The sequence below is a fragment of the Lathyrus oleraceus genome, chromosome 1, assembly GCF_024323335.1.
Source record: "Lathyrus oleraceus cultivar Zhongwan6 chromosome 1, CAAS_Psat_ZW6_1.0, whole genome shotgun sequence".
Taxonomy (NCBI): domain Eukaryota; kingdom Viridiplantae; phylum Streptophyta; class Magnoliopsida; order Fabales; family Fabaceae; genus Lathyrus; species Lathyrus oleraceus.
The window spans coordinates 310,413,451-310,435,568 of record NC_066579.1 but is presented as its reverse complement, the minus strand read 5'-3'; positions in this window follow the sequence as shown (position 1 = coordinate 310,435,568).

Below are 22,118 nucleotides of genomic sequence, written 5' to 3'. Positions count from 1 at the left end.
TTACACGCAAGTTCGGGTTAGAACTTATCTTACCACTCAGAGATCACCAAGCACAACAAGCATATTATATCATACAAACAAATATACATACATCAAATATACAAATATATACACATACAAAAATAGGCTAAACCCATCGGAGATTACTCCCCAGCAGAGTCGCCACTTAATTTCTATAGCGGTAAATTCATGACCATTAAGCTATGGATAAACTTAACGTCAATAAAACCAGAGTTGCCACCGCGCTTTTATTGTTTCCAAGGGAAAAGGGAAAAGTACGAACAAAACCCAAAGATAAGAAGTTTTCAAATCAAAACTAATAAAATGCCAGAGATTACAGGTAAGGGGGTTGGTTACACAGAGGGAAGGTGTTAGCACCAAAAGTGCCATAGGTACTCCTAGGGAGCCCTTTTTTGTGTGCATATGTATTTTTGTACAAATGATGTTTTCAATAAATAGAGTGGGGGATGAGAAAAGAATTTATTAATTATATTTTTATGTTTTACAAGACCTTCAGACTTGTGCCTACGTACCAACATAAAATGAGGGATCAAAACCTCGTAGTTTGTGGTATCAATTTCAAAGTGAATAAGTTGCTTTTAACAAAATTTTAAGTTTAAGAAAGGCACAAAAGGCCTAAAAAGGTTTGAATGAGTGTTATTTCTTTTTGTCTTTTGAAAATTTTAAGTCAATATGATTAGATTTATTTACAAGTTTGATTAAGAAAATAAATTTGAAAATGCAATGGCATAAGGCCAAAGTTTCTAATTTGCAATAGGTCTAAGTTTAGAAAAACACAAGCAAAGGAGATTTTAAAAAGGGGTGAGAGATTTGAAATTAAATAAGTGGGGAGGAGATGAAGAGACTAATCTTAAGCACAAATTTAAAAGTTAAGAGTTGAAAAGATCTGACCAACGGGCTGTAATCCAATAGACAAGAATGTCATATAGAAACCCAAATTTCCTTTGGACTTTAGAATCAAGCAATATCAATACACAAATAGCAATATGAAGAGAAAGGCATCAAATAAAGATAGCCACATCCAAGCTTAGTAACTCCATGATCTTCCATGTATCAGATGACTTCAAATATAAGCATTAGACACAAGTTCAAAATAACAGCTTCATCAAGATCATGTTGCAGATGAACTCAAAAGGATCTTTAATATTTGCATCAGGTGAAAGTTCACTTCACAAGCAATTGGTTTCATGAAAGTTGGTATTGGCCAAGTCCTTTTGCATAGGGAATATTGCCTAATTCTAAGTTCAATGTCTCAGATCAAATCCAACAGTCCATACAAAATGTCTTTTTAGGGTTTTTGTTCTTATTATGTACATTAAGGTCAAAATACCACAAACACAAACAAGTATATACACACACAATATGTCCACAAAGTATGGCTCAAGTGAGCAGAGTAAAAATGACATTAAAGTAAACAAATTGAATGGTATGAATAATGGCAAATGAAATAAGACTTAAAAAATTAAAGTGCATAAAAGCAAATGGCTTGAAATTAAATGTTAGTTGTTAGTTGATTAGAAGTTATTATTGCTTTTGCTTTTGTTTTGCTTAAGTCATTCTTTGGAGAACACTCAACCCACTATTCACAAGCATAAATCCTTGAACCAAGACATCTTCCAAAGGAAGGAAAAAAGGTCAAGTTTCCACACAATCCCATGAAAGAGGGGAGACTTACAAACTCACTTACTAAAATGATATGCCTTTTGTGTCACAAATTTAGCGCTATGTTAAGCAATCGTAATTGGACTAATGTAGAAGTCACAACTATTTGAGGCAGGGCAATAGAAATATTGTTATTATTGCATATTAGAGACATAGTATAATGAACTATGCTCCTAAAACATACCACACACAAAAAGAATATGCAAAAGAGGTGGATCTAATCTCATCCACACTTATGTTGATTTTGCAATCAATTAGCCTTAGGATATAGAGATATCATAGGTTCATGACATGAATGAATAGAGAAGGGGATTGAGATGAAGAGGGAGGGGGAATGGAATCAACACAAATTGGTCAAAGGAGGGCTTTTATCAAATTAAAATTATTCATTCATTTTGGGAGATGAAATGTATATTTCATCAATCCCCTAAATCCAATGATTTTAACTCAACAAAGTCAAATCAACTATGACCATTGTCCAACAACACAAGTCCAATTCAACAAGTCAATATTAGAAGCTCAACACAATTTATTTTGCATTTAAATAATTAAAATCAATTAAAATATGCACTAAATTATATTATGGTTTATCAAAATCCTAAAACCTCATCAAAACACCAAAGAAATGACCATGAGATTTATCATAGGTCAAACAAGGTCAAAGGACCTTGGAGAAATTTTTTCATAATTTTTGGAAATTTAAAAGTATTTTTAAAGAATTAAAACTATTCACAAAATCAATTAAATCATGAAAAATATTAATAATGATCCAAAAAATAATTTTAATTCAGAAAATGAAAGAGGAATTTATTAATTTTTTTTTGGTGAAACTCTCATATTTTTTGGATCAATATTAAAATTAATATGAATTAATGAAAATAAACCAAATAAAAATGAAAATCAGAAAATAAGAAAAAACGTGGACCACTTGATCTCCCTCATTAATTGAGGTGACATATCAAGTGGCTGCTAGCACGCGTTCCACAATAGTCACGAGTCAAAGTGTTGTACCAATGGTATGCAAAACCAACGCACGAGATTATAACATTTCAAATGGATCATGTGGTTCTGATGAGTGCCAACGCATCACCGGAGCCAAAGCTCCGGTCTCCTTCTCCGGTGAGCTTCACCAGACTAGTTCACTCACAACCATCACCAAAATTAAAAATACGGACATGAATTTAAAGTAAAAATGCTCAAGAGCTCGAATTTGGCCTCAATTTATCCTAACTCCAAGTATATTGAAAGATACAAGGAGTTGAAATTTGAGGTGCACAATCTGAGTTGCTTCGATTTGACCTCACAACAACTCAATCTTGTTGCCTATATTGGTAAGACTTCAGACAACCAAAGATCCAAGAGAATTATGGAGAATTGAGTGAGAATCGAAGAGATTAAAAATTCTGGAAAATACCTTCAATGCAGGTCTGTGCTCGATTGATCTTGCTCTTGCTTGCTCTTGATCTTGCTCAGGACACTTTATATAGTAGAATTGAATGGACAAAAGGCTCAGGATCCTTGGAGATCTGAATCTCAAAATAATGAGATCCAAACTCAATTTCAAATGGAAATTATCAAGATTATCCTTTGAAATGAGAGGGTTTAGAGGTTTGGAATCAAAGCTGGCGCGCATGGTCTTTGTTTCTGAGCATTGAGGGCTCTATTTATAGCCATATGGATTGATATTTGCACACTTGAAATGAAATCCAAAAATAGCAATGTACATTGCTTGGGTGCATGGGCGTGTAACGGACCCATGTAATCACTTCTTCTGATCCATAATTGAGTACAAGCATTGCTGAGATCATGTTGGAATATTATGCATTGGTGTATGGAATGTTCAAGTTCAATTTATGCCAAATGATCACTCATGTTCAAGCCATGTGCAACCCATTCAAATCTTGTCCAAAATGGATGAAATTTGACTTTTTGGAAAGGTTAGATTAAGAGGAACAACTTTCATGTTGAATTTTTTTTAGTTTGAAGCTTGGATCATGATGAATTTTGATGTGGAAGTTGGGAAAATCAAACATGTCAAAAAACATTCTAAGTGTCAAGCCACATGTTCACTTATTCCACCTTGGACAACTTTTTATGTGAGATTCAAATGAGAAAAGTTCCTTCATCAAAGTTGTATATCTCTTAAATAAATTCAAAATGGTGACAAATTTGACCTCATTTGGATTTAATATGAAGGAGTTATATATTTTTGAAGTTGAGGAAAATCACTTGTTCAATGGCATTGGTCCAAAATGACCTATAATGTATCCTCGTATCACATGCACATAAAATTTGAATTTGTTCTTCCTACAAACATCAAAGTTGAAGTATGCATCTTGAACTTGATTGTGCAACTTGGAAATATTTCATCTCATAAAAGATGAGCAAGTTATCGTCTTAGGAAGTTGACCTCCAAATTAGGGTTTAGACAAAATGACCTATAATCTTTCACCATAAAAAATGACTTTCCAAGAAAAACTAGATCTAGACCTTAACATGAAAGTTGTTTATAATTTCATTTAGAGTAACGTTTCTCTTGGAATCATTTTCATATGACAAATATTGTAGGAGATAGGGTCTAGGGAACCCCCGTTTTGATCAGTTGAATTCCTCTGGTCAACCACCATGAACCAACTTGGTAGATTGCCATTATCTTGACTTTTGGGACTCATGGGAGATCATATATGCATAATATGATGAAATTTGAAGTATCCCTTAAAATGTTTGATTAATTGTTGAAGAAGCTTGTTGAAGAAGTCACACAAGATACCCAAATGAACTAGGGTTTCCAAGGCAAACCAATTCCAAACTCTTGATGATTTCTTGATCAAAATAACATGTGAATATCATGGGGATCCATATATGATGTCTAGAGCCATAGTAGATTGAATCTTGGTTGAGATCCTTGCAATGAGGGTCTTAAACCCTAGATGTGAGCTTGATGAATCAAAGGTGAGCATGTGCACTACCTACAAAAGAGTTAGACAATAAAATGACATATTTTTGGAATTTTGGTTAGTAAAAATGATAAAATACAAAGTATGATACAATCAAATGGTGCTTGGTGATCTCTCCCAATGCAAACCTAATGAATGAAGGGTAAGGAGGATGCCAAAAGGTGTGATCCCAATGCTAATGCATATGATGAGAATTGCATGAGGGATCTTAAGGTCAAAATTGAGGTCTTACAGTTGCCCCTATTTAAGGACATTCTAGCTGAGGAGGTGAAGGATAAAATCTTCGCATTGACTTAGTAGAATGGGCTTAAATAACAACATATAGAAACAAATTTCGGTCCCTAAGATACCTTATGATGCATATGATATGGATGTTAAAATAATCTCTCCGGGGAAAATGTTTCCACAAAAGAAAAGAATCTGGAGAGACTGAAAGCCCGCAGAAGCATAATGCATTCCGTAAGGAAAACTCGCTGGGAAGACAGAGACAATGGGAATAAAGAGGATCATGTGTAGGCCAGGCTACGACTTGAAAACTGATGGGGACACGAGGGATTCCATGAAAATAAATCAATGGAAAGACTCAGCCGGGGAAAAAGGACATCTGCAGGGGAAGCGAGTAGATCAGAACAAAGATGAAATCTTCGAGCCAAGTAGGAAACGGTGATTTCACCAAGAAAATACACACTCAAACTCTATTGGGAAAGAAACGATCTTCGACACCGGAGTAACAGAAGTATATTGTCTATTACTGGTTACTGGGAAAAGGAACAACAAACTCTAACAGGAAGGACATCTGTTACTGGTTAGGGTAAACATATCAAGGATGACTCGCTGAGGGAGACCAAGAGGTATATTACCGGTTACTGGGTAAGAATAGACTTGTTGGGGAAAAGCCAAAAATAGGATTTACAACCACCATCTACTAGGCAGAATACCAAAGGCAGAGAATATTCGTCACTGGTTGAAGTGAACATATCAAGGATAAACTCAAAGGAAAGAAGATCCATCATCGGTTAAGATGAACATATCAAGGATAGACTTGCCTGGGGGAATCAAGGAGGATATTCGTCATCGGTTAGGATGAACATATCAAGGATAAACTGCCTGAAAGAGTAGGAATTACATCTATCGAATGCTGGATAGAATACCAGAAAGAGAATATTTGTCACCAGTTAGGATAAACATATCAAGGATAAACTCTGAGGGGGGGAATAGGAATTATATCTATCAGTTACTGGATAGAAAACCACAAAGAGAATATTTGTCATCGGTTAGGATGAACATATCAAGGATAAACTCTACAAAGGGGAGAAAAACAGGATTTACAACTACCGGTTACTGGGTAGAAGACCGCAAAGAGAAGGAAACCCGTCACCGGTTAGGATGAACATATCAAGGATTAACTCTCTGAGGAACAAATAGGGATTACAACTACCTTTTTAATGGGTAGAATACCAAAAAGAGAATATTCGTCACCGGTTAGGATGAACATATCAAGGATAAACTCAAAGCAGGGGAAGAAAATATCCGTCATCGATTAGGATGAACATATCAAGGATATACTTCCTGGGGAAACATGAAAATGAATCAGTTGGGGAGAAAAGTTAAATTCTTTCTACTTAAGGGGTCGACACTCTACAATTGAAGGAGGATAGACACACCGAACCAGCATGGGGATAAAGTACCACCATAACAGAGAGTTAAAATAACAATGAATCACAAGGTGTAATGATGCGATAATGAAATTTTTGAATGTATATGTATATGCATATGTATATGTATATGTATATGTATATGTATATGTATATGTATATGTATATGATTATTCTGACAAAATGACCGCAAAGGATACAAATGTCGCTGGTTTGAATCATCGATACAATTCTCGGCCAATCCGCATAAGAGGGAAACAACTGCCGGAGAAAAGATCAACTATCTCAAAGGCTCAATCCTGACTGGGGAAAGCATAAGGATTTACTGAGGAAAACTGTTATCCACTCCGCGGGGAGTTTTAGGTCAACACTATGTCACATGGGTGACAACCCTGTAGGGGATTAACACAATAGCTTCTCAGAATCAAGAAGCAATTTTGACGACTTGCGGAGAAGTAAAATTCTGCCGAAACCGTGCAAACTTCCGAAATAACCACGCCTACAACTCAAGGGAGGCCAACAAACTCGGCCAGGGAAACCAACAAACTCGGCTCGGGATGTCATCAAAAACTCGGTTGCCGAAAAGCTGCTGAAATGTTGTTGAGGATGAAAAAAGAATCACGCCAACTGCTTGGGGAGAACCAATAATGCTCCACACTTAGGGCTTACCGTTTTTCAAACCGCTGTTGATATTTCTTTAAATGAGATTGATTGCTTAAAATAACCGCTTTTTTATGTTTAAGAAAATATGATTTTGATTAACAATTTTAATTTCAAAAACGATCATAATAAAATTTAAATCTATTTGGATGAATAATAAGAGTAGAAACAATTGGATAAAAGCTCAACTTTATTTAATAGAATGTTAGTCTATAAATGACAGGACTCCATAGTGTAACACCTCAAAATTTGCCCTCCTCTTCTTGAGACTAGTTTGACACATTGCATTTCATGCTTAGAGTATTAGGCATTGCATTTTGCATATCATATGAAAATAAGAAGGTCATCCTCCAAAGTCTTTTCAGAAGATGGGAAGTTACATGATTCAAGCCTGAGGGTTTCTATGAATTGATGATCAACCATCTGAGGGCATGGGCTTCAGTTAGGCTTCTTGATTCTTCAAAGGTCTTGAGCATCATCTTATTTGCAAGGATATATTACCATCATCATGGTTCTATCATCATCAAGGGTTTCATTGTTCATTCTCAAGTTCCTTTGGATTAGGGTTGTGACCTCTGGTCAACCCTAATCATTGCCTTTCTTCCAACTAGGGTTTCTCAAAGAGATGAGGTATTTGCTGGGGATGAGGATCACATGATTTTTATGAGGATCTTACATGAGCTAGGGGTCCATTTTGGAGCCATTTCATCAAGTGGTAAAGGCTCAAGTTCATCAATACATTTCATGGTCATCTGAGGACCAAAAAGTCAACTGTGCAGTCAACTGAGGGCTTTGAGGTGGGGAAGTGAGTTGATACACCTCATTCATGTTCAAATGAAGTCTACTTGCCATTTCAAACATCTATCTTGAAGATTTTGAAGTCATGGCAAAAGTTTCCAAAAATGGAAAATGACCTGTAATTTCAAGTTTCCAAAAATGGCAAGTTTTTGGTTCACATTCAACTTGACTTTTCAATATCAAAGAGGTTTCAAGTGGATTTTTGGTGAACATGAAAGTTGTATATCTTTGTCTCCCCTTTCCAAAAAGTCCTAATTCATGTCTATATGATGAATGGTTAAGGAGTTATGGCCAAATGATCACAAGGTGTGCATGGAAGTTCAAAGTGACATAACTTTTGGTACAAAACTCCAATTTGGTCCATTCTTTTTGCAAAATACTCCTCATGACCAATACTTCTCAAAACAAGCCTTACCATGCATGGAAAAAGTGTGTATGCTCATCATTCCTCAAGTGTTCATTTTGGAGGGAAATTCCATAATTCAAAATTGGCTTAAGCTACAAGCAAAATACCAATTCCATGTTGATTGTTGGTTGATTTTAAGCGAATTCCAAGCTTGCATGGGCACTGTTCACGTGTAGCATGGCCACATAAGCTCACTTTTGCATTTTTGCAATTCACCTCACATCTCACTAAACATGATTAGCCAAGGCCTAATTTGATTAGCATTGTCATTAACACATCATATATATACCAAACCCTAATCTCAATTGCTCATAACAAAATTTCAGATCCAAATTTTCAAGTTTCCCTCCATTTTTCTCTATCTTCGATTCTTGCATTTCTTCACACAAACACCAAATTTCTTTGCATATTCTTGATTATCGTGCATCATTCAGTAAGAACCAACCATTGGTTTGAAGAATTCAATCCAGATTCGAGCAGATCGAGTGCACTTTCATGGAAATGGATTTCTGAAATTGAGCTAGATCCAAGTGTTTTCAATTGATAATTCTTGCACAAAGCTTCAACAGAAGCATAGAGGAGTAGATCTGGAACTTTGGAGAGCTTGATCACACGAATTCAAAAGCTTCAAGTTCAAGGTGACTTCAAATCGATCCTCTCCTTTTGCTATTTTCTTGTTATAGAATTGTAGATCTCACTTAGCAGAGCATGCTGATATGATTAGAATTGAAAATGGATGAGAAATGAGCATGTATGATGAGATTAAAGTTTTGATTATGAAAATGTTTTTGCTCGATCCATGCATGTTAGGGAGAATTAGATGAAATGAACATGATATTTGGATTCTAGGATGCAAGAGCTTTCGAATGGTACCGGTTTCATGCAATTCTGGAAAATTTCTTGTTGAACTCCGCCGGAGACGGTCGGAGAAGATGATCGGCTCCGCCGTCTGGTTCGGTTAGGGTTTATGTCCAGGTGTTATCCACGTGTGTGCCTGTTTGTCCATTCCATTGGCCATGCTTGCTTTGACCATACCTTGTGTGTATGTTGACCTGATGATGTGTATGATGATTGTGTAAATGAAACGCATCGTTTCATTTAAGTGATGTGGATGCTGATGTGTGCGCCTCCGTGTGTGTTTCATTGGTTGCCATGCTTTTGACCATGCTCGCGTGTGCATTGACTGCTGAGTGTGTTGCTGATGTAATTAAATGAAGCGCTGCGTTTTGCCTTTTAAACTTGGACCGTTGATCATGATTTCGCGCTTCATCCAATGGCTAGGAATAATTCTGATTTAATTTCAAATATACATTTCCCTCCATTTCTTTTTGCTTATTCCATTTATTTTGCTCATTCAGAAAAATCATAAAAAATAGAAAAATGATCCAATTTCACTCCAATTTTTTTTCATAGTCTTGTTTGAATGTCTAGTTTTAATAGCATTATTTTCATGATTTATTGATACCTGGATTTTTTATGTGGAATTTTTGAATGAACATTGTGATATTTTGACATGTTGTGATCATTGCCTTGTGAAATGCTATGTGTTGAACCAATTGATCCAATTTTTTACATGCTTGATCTTCACTCATGATATGAATTTTTGAGCATTGGTTTGGATTTTTTCTCATATGCTATCATTGTTTTTGACACATGAAGATGTATGTGACAATTTATGTCACATTTTTTTGCATTCAATTTGTGCATTTTTGTTCACCTATCATTTGAACTCTTCTGGATTTGATTTTTTTCACATTGCTTAGTCATGACATGAGAAACTTGCATAAAAAATTTCAAGGACATTGCATACTTTTGTGTTTTATTTTTGGATTTTCTAATTTGGATGTCCATTTTGTGCTCATTTGCTTGCCTTTGCTTTACATTAGCCATTTGATGCCTTTGCTTTTTGAATTGATGTTGGTCCTTTTGAGGACATTGAATGAAGTGTTTGATTGAGTGATATGAAAAAGATTGACTTCTGTTTTGATCATTTGGTTTGGTTTTGGACCTAGTCTTTGTACTAGTGTTTTGTACATGAACTAACCTTGACTTGTGTTTCAGGTTTGGACACTTAGCATTAATGGTTGAGTTGCTCACTTTTTGAGATGAAAATTGGATTGTGTTTTGACTTCTTTGTGTTTTGTAGGGTTCTAATTGATAGGCTTGAGCTCATTTGAGTGCTTGAGAATTGTTCCTTGAGTTGTGTACAGTTGAATGGTTTCACTGTTTGTTTTCTGATTTTATGTTTGAAGTACTAACTGGTTAGTCTTTGTACATGTACCTTAGTTGCTTGCTTTTAGCTCTTGCTTCAGCTTTGGATTGTGGTTGATACACCACTTAGGTAGTTATCCTCTTACTCCATGTAGTCTGGAAGTCCTGTCACCTTTTTGGATGGCATTTTGCTGGAAGTCCTCCTTAAGAGGCTCTTTTTGTGTTTGTTTACAATTGTGCCAAAGACCTCTGGGATGAGGCATGTGCTACTTGATAAGTCCTCCATGAAGAGGCAATTGACGGATAAAAGGGATTAGTAGCCAATCCCCAGTTATTCAGTGAGTCGTTCTTTATGCTCACACTACATGCTGATGCTCTAGAACATGTACCCAAGATCTTTGTCCAGTGTCTGTCAAGTGGAATAGGGCCCCTCTTTCTGGATCCCCACGCTTTCTTTGTTTTGAGCTCACCCTGGCAAGGGTTAAGAGCATGAGGTCTCATCCTCATTACCATTGAGATCTGCTCACCCTGACGTTCAATGTTAGTGGTTAAGAGCCCAGTTGACTGCCCATTACAGATTGGCTTGTTTGTCGAGGTTGATATGACCCCTCTTGACTAAAGCCTACCCATTGTTTGGGCCTCTTGTGTGGATATAGTGTGTGATGCTTGTTCACTTGTGTTGGTGTGTTTATTTGCTTTCCTCTGAATTGACTCGCTTCCAGAGCTAGTTAAGTTCTTGTTAGAGACCTCAACCTAGGGATATTGATGGCATGACAACTATTAGGCTCGAGTCTTAGTCTCCCTATTAGTTTGTTGTTTCCCTGGTCTCTGGTTAGGAGAGTGTTGTACCCTGTTAAGGGGAACTACGTCGCCCTGATTCTCATACCAGATGAGATACGTAGGCAGGAGGTTGCGAGCAATCTCTCCGGGAACCCTTTTGTGTTTATTCACCCTTTTTCTTTTTGCTGTGTTGTCTTGTGTGTGTTCATCCTCTTCTTTATTTGGTGTGAGTACTCGTTTGTTCAGCGTGTGCGTGTGTGGTATGTTTATACCTTATGGGGTTCATCTTTGAGATTCATTGGGGTTCATCCTTGAGATTCATTGGGGTTCATCCTTGAGGTTCATTGGGGTTCATTTGTGACGGTTGTCACTCACTTGGGGTTCATTTGTGACGTTTGCGGTGATTATTCACTTGGGGTTCATCTTTGGATATTTGATTACTTTGTTGGGGTAATCTGATAACCTTTTTCTTTGGTGTTCGCTGGTTAGCGTGTGCTATTGTTTGGAGTTGGATATAAGTCCATGCATTGGCATTCTATTTCCTTTTGTTTGTTATTGTTTGGAGTCGGATATAAGTCCATGTATTGGCATTCAGTTTCCTTTTGAGTGTTTCTTTTGACGTCTCAGCGTCTCTTTTTGGTGTTTTGTTTCGGCGTGCGTTAGCCGAGCTATGAGTGCTCTGATTCTTCTCTGGATAGAGAAGATACATAGGCATAGGATGCGATATCCTAGCGAGCATGTCTCCTTTCCCCCGAACTACGTTGACTCTGATGTTTGTTTCTGACAAACTACGTAGGCCCACGATGCGACATCCTGTCGAGTCCACTTCCTCCATTTTCTTTCACCTGTTTATTATTCCAGTTTGTGCAATTTCTTTGAGCAAATTATTAGCAACCTTATTCTATTCTTTTCCTATTCTTTTGAGCGTGGATCCCGTCGAGTACGACGGGCGTGAGGGGTGCTAACACCTTCCCCTTGCGTAACTGACTCCCGTACCTTGTAATCTCTGGTCGTAAGACCTTTCCTTTCCCTTTCTTAGGTTAGTCCTGCGCTCCCTTTCCGTCATAGGATGAATAGCGTCGGTGGCGGCTCTGTAAACTGTTTTTTTCCGCCAGTTATTTTTCGCGTTGCGACACATAGATCTTTTACAAAAGTTGAAAAATAGTAATTTACATGGAAGAGGGCTACATTGAATATAATGATCACTAATCCTTCTACCAACTCTTGACGTTCACTGTACTCTTGGCTGCTACTAGGGATGATGAATCAGACCCGACCAACTTGCTCAAGAATATCTTCAAAACTGAAGATCAACAGGATGCAGTTACTTCCCATAATCCCTAATTTTTGCATAAATTTCCCCAGGGTGGGGTACTCAATTTATCAGGATAATTTTTCTGTTTTATGTCTCTAACTTTTTCCTGGATCATCCTTTTGGGTCTTCAATCCACCGAGACGCTCATTTTTGCCTAAGCCGTCCTTTCGGATTTTCAACTTAGCGATTTGTTCTTTTCTTTTTAGGCAAAGTATTTCTTGACTGCATCTACGTTCACAGGACGAGTGAAATCTTCCCCATCCATAGTTGTAAGAATCAAAGCATCACCCGAAAAGGCTCTCTTAACAACGTATGGGCCTTCATAATTAGCATTTGCCCCTAGCATCTAGTTTGAAAGATCGAATCTTCTTGAGCACAAGGTCACCTTCTCTGAACACACGAGGTCTGACCTTCTTATCGAAAGCTTTCTTCATCCTCTACTGATATAACTGACCATGACACATGGCAGTTAACCTTTTCTCTTCAATTAAATTCAGCTGGCCAAATCTGGTCTGACACCATTCAGCCTCAGTCAACTTGGCTTCCATCAGAACACGCAATGATGGGATCTCAACCTCAACTGAGAGCACAACTTCCATACCATAAAAAAGTGAGAAAGGGGTTGCCCAGGTTGAAGTGAGGATGGATGTACGATACCCGTGCAAAGCAAATGGGAGCATCTCATGCCAATCCTTATACGTTACAACCATCTTCTGAATGATCTTTTGATGTTCTTGTTTGCACTTTAACAACCTCATTCATCTTAGGTCTGTAGGGAGAAGAATTATGATGTGAAATCTTGAAGTCTTTGCAAAGAGCTTCCACCATGTTATTGTTCAAGTTTGATCCATTATCATTAATGATCTTGCTTGGCACACCATACCGGCATATAATCTGATTCTTAATAAACCTCACAACAACTTGCTTGGTTACATTCGCATACGATGCCTCCTCAACCCACTTTGTGAAGTAGTCAATGGTCACCAAAATGAAACAATGTCCGTATGAATCTTTGGGATCAATCATGCCAATCATATCAATTCCCCACATGGAGAAGGGCCATGGAGAGGAAATGACGTTCAACAGTGTCGGAGGAACATGAATCTTATCTGCATAAATTTGACACTTGTGGCATTTCTTCACAAATTTGCAACAGTTAGATTCCATTGTCAGCCAATAGTAACCTGCTCGCAACATCTTTTTTGCCATAACATGTCCATTGGAGTGAGTACCAAAGGAACCTTCATGGACTTCAGCCATCAACAGGTCTGCTTCGTGTCTATCCACGCATATGAGCAAAACCATATCGAAGTTTCTCTTGTACAATACATCACCATTCAGGTAGAAATTTCCGACTAATCTTCTCAAAGTCTTCTTATCTTTCAAAGATGCCCCAGATGGGTAAATCTGACTTTAAAGGAAACATTTGATATCAAAGTACCATGGCTTCTCGTCTTTAACTTCTTCAATAGCATACATGAGTTGGCTTATCAAGACACATCACAATCAAATTGGGAACTTCATTCCAATATTTCATTACAATTATTGAAGCCAATGTTGCAAGAGCATTTTCCATCCGGTTTTCATCTCGAGGGATATGATGAAATTCAACCTTTGTAAAGAAAGTTGAAATCCTCCTCGCATAATCTCTATATGGTATCAAACCGTGTTGATTTGTCTCCCATTCACCTTTGATTTGATTCATAACCAAAGCTGAATCTCCATAGATATCTAAGTACTTGATTCTGAGATTGATTGCCTCTTCAAGCCCCATAATGCAAGCTTCATATCAGCCATATTATTTGTGCACTTGAAAGTCAATCTAGCTGTAAACGGAAAATGCATGCCTTGAGGAGTAATAATCACTTCCTCAATGCCATTACCATACTGATTAACAGCTCCATCAAACACCATGCCCCATCGGGAACCAGGTTCTGGCCCTTCTTCAAGCAATGGTTCATCACAATCTTTCATTTTCAAGTACAAAATCTCTTCATCAGGAAAATCATACTGCACTGACTAGTAATCTTCAATTGGTTGGTGAGCCAAGTGGTCAGCCAAGACACTACCTTTGATCGCTTTCTGAGATCGGTGTTCAATATCATACTCAGATAACAACATTTGCCAATGGGAAATCCTTCCAGTTAGAGCAGGCTTCTCGAAGATATACTTGATTGGATCCATTTTGGATATCAACCAAGTGGTATGGTTCAACATATACTGGCGCAGACGCTTAGCAGCCCAAGCCAATGCACAACAAGTCTTCTCTTGCATAGGATACCGAGTCTCGCAATCGGTGAACTTCTTACTGAGGTAGTAAATTGCATACTCCTTCTTTCCAGTTTCATCTTGCTGACCAAGAACACAACCCATACTCTCATCAAGCACAGTCAAATACATGATCAACGATCCTCCTTCAACAGGCGGAGACAGAATTGGAGGATCAAGTAGATACTCTTTGATACTATCAAAAGCTTTCTGGCAGTCTTTGGTCCAATCATAGGACTGATCTTTCCGAAGAAGCTTGAATATAGGAGCACATATGGCAGTCATGTGTGAAATGAATCTGGAGATATAATTCAAGCGGCCGAGAAAACCTCTGACTTGGTTCTCAGTTTTGGGTGAAGGCATCTCTTTTATTGATTTAACCTTGGCAGGATCAACTTCAATACCCTTTTCGCTGACAATAAAGCCCAACAATTTACCAGAACGAACACCAACTGTACACTTATTAGGATTCAAGCGGACTTTATACTTCCTCAAACGCTGGAACAGCTTCAACAAATTCTTAACATGCTCTTCTTCATCACTGGATTTAGCAATCATATCATCGACATAAACTTCAATCTCTTTATGCATCATATCATGAAAAAGAGTAGTCATTTCCCTTTGGTAAGTTGCACCGGCATTCTTTAAACTGAAAGGCATCACCCTAAAACAGAATCTTCCCCAAGGTGTAATGAATGTGGTCTTCTCCATATCTTCGGGTTCCATCTTGACCTGATTATATCCTTAAAATCTGTCCATAAACGAAAAGACTTTGAACTTAGTTGTATTATCTACCAACATGTCAATGTGTGGTAGAGGGAAATCATCTTTCGGACTGACTTTATTCAAATATCTATAATCAACGCACATACAGACTTTTTCATCCTTTTTCGGAACAAGCACTATATTGGCCACCCACTGCGGATACTCGGCGGTAATAAGGAAATCGACATTAATCTGCTTTTGCACTTCTTCTTTGATCTTCACTGCCATATTAGGATGAGTCCTCCTCAATTTCTGCTTGACTGGCGGGCATTCTGGCTTCAACAGAAATCTATGCTCCACAATCTCAGAATCCAAACCAGGCGTGTCTTGATAGGACCAAGCAAACACATCTGAATACTCTCGAAGAAGATCAATCAACCCCTTCTTAACTTCCGGACACAGTCGAGACCCAATCTTAACTTCCTTCACATCATCCTCGGAACCCAAGTTGACCAACTCAATCTGCTCTTCGAACAACTGGATGGCTTTTTCCTCGTGCTCAAGAAGACGGGACAATTCATCAGACACTTCTTCATCACTTTCTTCCTCAGCCTTAAACACAGGGAATTCAAAGTTCGGAGAAGGAGTAGGATCATTGTATTCAATGGGTTTAGAAACCAACATGCATAATGTCATACCCCAATTTTGTCCGGGCATATTTAAAATTTTCATAGAATTGATTTCATTTTTTTATTTTTGCATCATATGCATAGCATGACATACATTCCATCATGAATAATACCTAAAATGTCAGTCAGAATGAATTTATTGAAAATACAGACAAATCGGTTAAATTATTTCTCAAGAACATGCAAAATCAGCGGGTAAAATATTTCAAATTTAAAATTGCAGACACCAGTATTATTAATCTACTGTTCACGTAGTTTAAGCTGGTGTGCTCGTTGTATTTTTCAGCGACAGTTTCGATTACATTTTGACTCGCCTGAGCCTTTTAGCCGGTGCAAATTTATTTCAGAATTTGAGGAAACGCTGTATTTTTTCAATAAGTATATTTTGTGTTGATCATTTTAGTGTGTCTGATTTAATTTTTTCGAGTAAATTTACATCCGACTTCCATTTGTAATTAATCTTTTTATTTCTTTGCCTAAAATCCAAATTAGAGTTTTTATTATTAATTAGTTAAATTAAATTACTATTTAAAGAATTTCTAATGAATTTTTTTAAAATAGTAGATAATAAAAAATTATTTGCAAATAAATGTATTTAATTAGGATTGGATTCTTTTTGCAAGTTAACAACTCATCAATCTTATCCCAACGAATACTCTCTCTCTAATTTGACAGCTCACACACAATCCACACACCCACTCATTTTTTCTCTCCTCGCACTCTCATAAGACGTTTCACACACTCACGTTTTTCTCCCTCACTCACAAGATACTCTCAGCACTCACACCTCACGTTCTCTCTCCCACATCCACCAACCACCTACCCAATTAAATGCATTGATCTCACCCTTTCTCACAAACTCGAAAAGAAAATAGAAAAAGGAAAAGAAGAAGTGACCTTCTTTCTCCGTTTCACTCCCTACCTTCACCCTCCATCCGCCGCCATTACCAAATCCTCCTTCCCATCGTATCCACTAAACACCACAAAACGTCCACCATCAAACACCACAGGCCACTCAATTGCGCCGCCACGAAACCACCCTCACCAATATATCGCTGACGAACACACCTCTGTTTTGCTCTTCCACCGTTAAAACCCTCCATCCACCGTTCACCTTCAAACCTCACGCGATTCCGGTTCCGCGGTGAAAATCTCCAAAGACAACTCACGAACCAACGATCTCCACCGACCTATCCAAACATCTCCCCGTTTCAATCAACCGACTCGCAACCAACCTTTTGCGAGTTATCACTGTGGGTTTTTGTTCAAATATTTAATCTGGTTACAAGTTGTTTTCTATTTTTGCAGAACGAATTACTCCGCCAATTTCAGTACCAAAAAGGTTAAGAGGCGAAAATTGAAGCGAAGGTATGCGAGTCGGGACCAAAGTTATGGATGGACTTGGGAAACCATCGTTTGTTTCGACGGTCAAGAGCTAGCAGCAACGAAAAACGCATCAATAGCTGGTAGTATTGGAAAGCCGTATGTCGGTAACACTCCGTCGTTCCCTTTTGGCTAACTGATTCATGTTTGGTTTACACATTTGAGTTTGGATTTGTTTCTTTTTTTTCAATATTAGTAAAATCTGGGATTGACAAATTTATGTAGACTGTCATGGTACTGTGGTCGTTGTTCTGACTTTTTAGGCTTCAATAATAATTGCATCACATTTCTGTCATATTGTGAGTAAATTCCCTGCTACTTGTATATGTTAATCGATTCAAAACCATTGGATTTTTGTTTCTCTGTTCGTAATAAAACATGTGATTTGAGACTGGAAATTAATTTCAAGGTATTCAATGAGAAGGACAGCCATTCATGACAGTTGAATGTGCTTGTACACCATTTTTTTTCAAATTTCAAGTTATGTGTGTATTTGACGCCCACTTAATTAACCGGTACAAGTTTGGGGCCTTTAATCTTTGCTGCTTGCGTGAAGCCTTTATATGTTGAAGTAAGAATACAATCCAATACCAGTCATAATGTAAAGTCTTGTTGAGTTATCTCCAGCGGTTGCTAATGCAACCGACACACTTGGAGATTATGGTCCTTTTTGCAATTCCCGGTGTTTGTTTTTCCTCAGGATAGGACGAAGAGCTTTACAGATTCAAACATTCCAGGCTATGTTTCTTTATTTCTATTCGTTGTTTCAAATAAACAGCAACAACGGGGAGCTCCAAAGGTTGGGCTTTAAAAATAAAATGTCACTAAATTTGTAATAGTGGTTACTTGATCTTCATCACACTTTAAATTGGATCTTAATATGTGGGTTTGGCCACTTTATGCCGATATGCCACCGAAACTTCAATAAATCAATAGTATATTTTTCATCGCGTTTGGATTTCCCGAATAACACCAATCATTGTTATCTCGCACAAACCGGTTTGAGCACACCGATTAAATTTGTGTAAATCGACATTATCACATATTTTCATTCTTTTAATTAAATTAGTCAACCAATTTAAATTTTGTCTAATTAATTAATTACTATAATTAATTTTAATTAACATGATTATTTGAGCTTAAATAAATAATTTTGCTAATTAATTTTAATTAAGTTAATTAATTGATTCATTCAAATCTTAAGAAATTAATTTGGTTAATTAGAAATTTATTGATTTATTTCATTCCAATTCACCATCAATCCGAACCAATTTCAAAAAGCACAAACCACAATTTTCGATTCAAATGTCGAGCCTATTTTTCACACCCTTGTAAGTCGATTGCTTCTAGCATCGCCGTCAACCTCACATAGCTTACTCTTGGGCTTTCTTACAATGAGACCTATTCGGTTATTGATTAATAGAGTAGATGAACAATACACTAAATAAAATTCATTTCATTCATAAACACGGATTCCAACCATGTTTCAATCCATTTAACTTTTTAAAGAATTTCCTACTTTAAGCATAAATTTTGGGATGAAAAAGATATAGGAAGCGTTCGCTTCACTATTTCTCAAGCACTTGAATAATTGGCGTACGCCATATTGCTCGAGTTCTTGTCACCCGATTAAACCTTAATCATACATTATTCAAATCATTTCTTCAAAATCAACTACAAATTCTAAAACATTTAATTCTAAATTTCCGACAATATAAGGATAGGAGGCGTTCGCTTCATTATCTTTCGATTATTCGAATAATTGGCGTACGCCACATTGCTCGAATCTTCGTCATCAAATTAAAACCACAATCGAATAAACTCAAATCACCTTTTATATCAAACACTGTTTCAAAATAAACTATATAACTTAAACTTCAATTGAGAATGGGAGGCGTTCGCCTCACCATTCCTTGATTATTTGAATAATTGGCGTATGCCACATTGCTCAAATTATCGATCCAAACCTACCAAAATTCAAACTATTTTCGCAAATCAAATACAACATTTAAGAACATTTCTTTTATAAATTAAACTTCGGATGATAAAAGATGGGAGGCGTACGCCTCACAGTCTCTCGATTATTTGAATAATTGGCGCTCGCCATATTACACAAATCATCGACTTTCGATTAATACATTTTAAATAAACTTGGATAAAGGAATAAGTGGCGCACGCCTCATTATTCTTTGAATAAGCAAGTAGGAGGCGTACGCCTCACTACCGTGCATATTCAACATCCACAAATAAACTTTCCATAATAATCCGAACGAAAAAGGAGTAGAAGGCGCTCGCCTTGTTATTCCTCGAAAGAATTGGACGATTGGTGTGCACCACATTGCTCAATATTTCGTCGTTCTTCAAAATATCTCAAACAAATCAAATTTAATTTCTCGCCCCCGTGCGATCGAGACAAACCCAAACCAAATATCCAACACATCAAATCAACCTGTCACCCCCCGCGTGACCAAAACTCTTTTAAGAAAGAACACTGTTAATCCTTTCTAATGCGCACAACAAACCAACGCTTAAGCCTCCGCCGAGAGTAGACAAGCCAGCGTTTGGCCTTTAGAACACGATCTAAACAGTTGTTTGGTAAAAGACACTAACCAACCGTAGTTCCCCGAACTACGAATGCTCTGATTTCCTTATTGCACCCTAAGGATACGTAGGCAGGAGATTGTTGTATCTTCGCGAGCACACTAATAAAAAAACCTCCCCTTTTCTCCTTTTGAGGTCTTCACCCATATCTATCATCAATTCTAATTACTCGAAGCAAGCAAATAACAATCAACTAACATTCAAATAGCAAATTAAACTAAAAGGTTCCCGTTGAGTACAACGGACGTGAGGGGTGCTAATACCTTCCCCTTGCGTAATCGACTCCCGAACCCGAATATGGTTGCGACGACCATTATTCTATTTTCCTAAAGGTTTTCTCGATATTTTCCTATTCCTTCATTGGGATAAATAAAGTTCGGTGGCGACTCTGTTCGAACATGATTTTTTCCGCGACTATCGCGAGGGATCGTATTTTTTGAGATGCGACACATAATGATTTGATATTTTGATTTTAGAGAAGTGAATTATGACCAAATATTATGCATCTGGACAAATCATTATTTTTTATTTTTTTATGTTTTTTGTGATTACCATTTTTCAGAAAAAGAAAAAAGCAAAAAGCAAAAATAAAAACATCATAGATGTGGATGAATAGAATTATATTTTATTGATGATCACATTTGAAAATGCCCAAACAATGTTCACTTCTCCCTTAGGCATAGGATAAGGATTTTCAAAAACAAATAAAATCAATTACTTAGATCGATGCACAATAATAGGAACACCAACAGCAGTCAAATTGTTGCAAACTTTTCCATGCATCACAAAATTGGTGCAGTCTTCGTCTTCATCACCCCCGATCACAACAATTAAGTGTTGTTCATTACCATGAATGAACCATCCGCTACGGAAACTGGGTTGCACATCTTCAGCTCTAACCACAGAAGAACCTCGTTGGAAACCCAAACCAGCTCTGCTCTTATTGTCGGTGACTTCTACCATCTGGCCCCATTGATTAGAACTTCCATCTTCAACAATTCTTTGCACATCTTTGAATAAGGACATAGGTGCCTCAACTCTCTTTTCCTCAGCAATAGATAGAGCTTGGAATGGAGTTCCAATCTCATCCTCAACTTCTACGTAAGAGAAAGACGACAAGTGGCTTACCAACAAAGCCTTCTCCCCACCGACAATAACCAGCTTACCATTCTTGACAAATTTCAATTTATGATGCAATGTTGACGTAACTGCTCCCACCTCATGTATCCATGGCCTTCCTAACAAGCAGCTATAAGCCGGGTGGATATCCATTACTTGGAAAGTAATATGTAAATCACTCTGACCTATCTTTACAGGAAGGTCCACTTCACCGATCACAGTCTTGCGAGAACCGTCAAAAGCTTTGACGATCACGCCATTATATCTCATCCGAGCACCTCGATATGACAATCTTGACAGAGTTGACTTCGGGAGTACATTTAATGAAGAATCGGTGTCAATCAATACATTTGAGAGAGCATCCTCCTTGCAGTTCATTGAAATGTCTAGTGCCAAGTTGTGATTTCTACCTTCCTCGGGAAGTTCTTAATCACAAAAGCACAAGTTGTTGCAGGAAGTGATGTTAGCCACAATATGATCGAACTGATCCACCGTAACATCATGTTCCATGTAAGCTTGTTCTAATACTTTTTGCAATGCTTCTCTATGCGCTTTAGAGTTCATGAGCAGAGACTACACTGAAATCTTTGAGGGAGTTTGGAGCAACTGCGACACCATATTGAATTCACTTTTCTTAATCAAACGAAGCACATCATCATCATTGTTAGGCTTCAAACCGCTGGATTCACCAGACTGGCACTTTGGAGCACTAACTGGATCTACTGCGGGAAGTTTCACCTTCTTACCAACTGAACAATCTTCCATATTCTTTGGGAACACATGCCCAAAAACTCGACTGCTACGGGTCACCTTCGTAACATCAGCAATGCTCACAATAGAACTAGTCGTAGGTAAAGGAACCTCTTGACTATTCTCAAGCATGGTAGG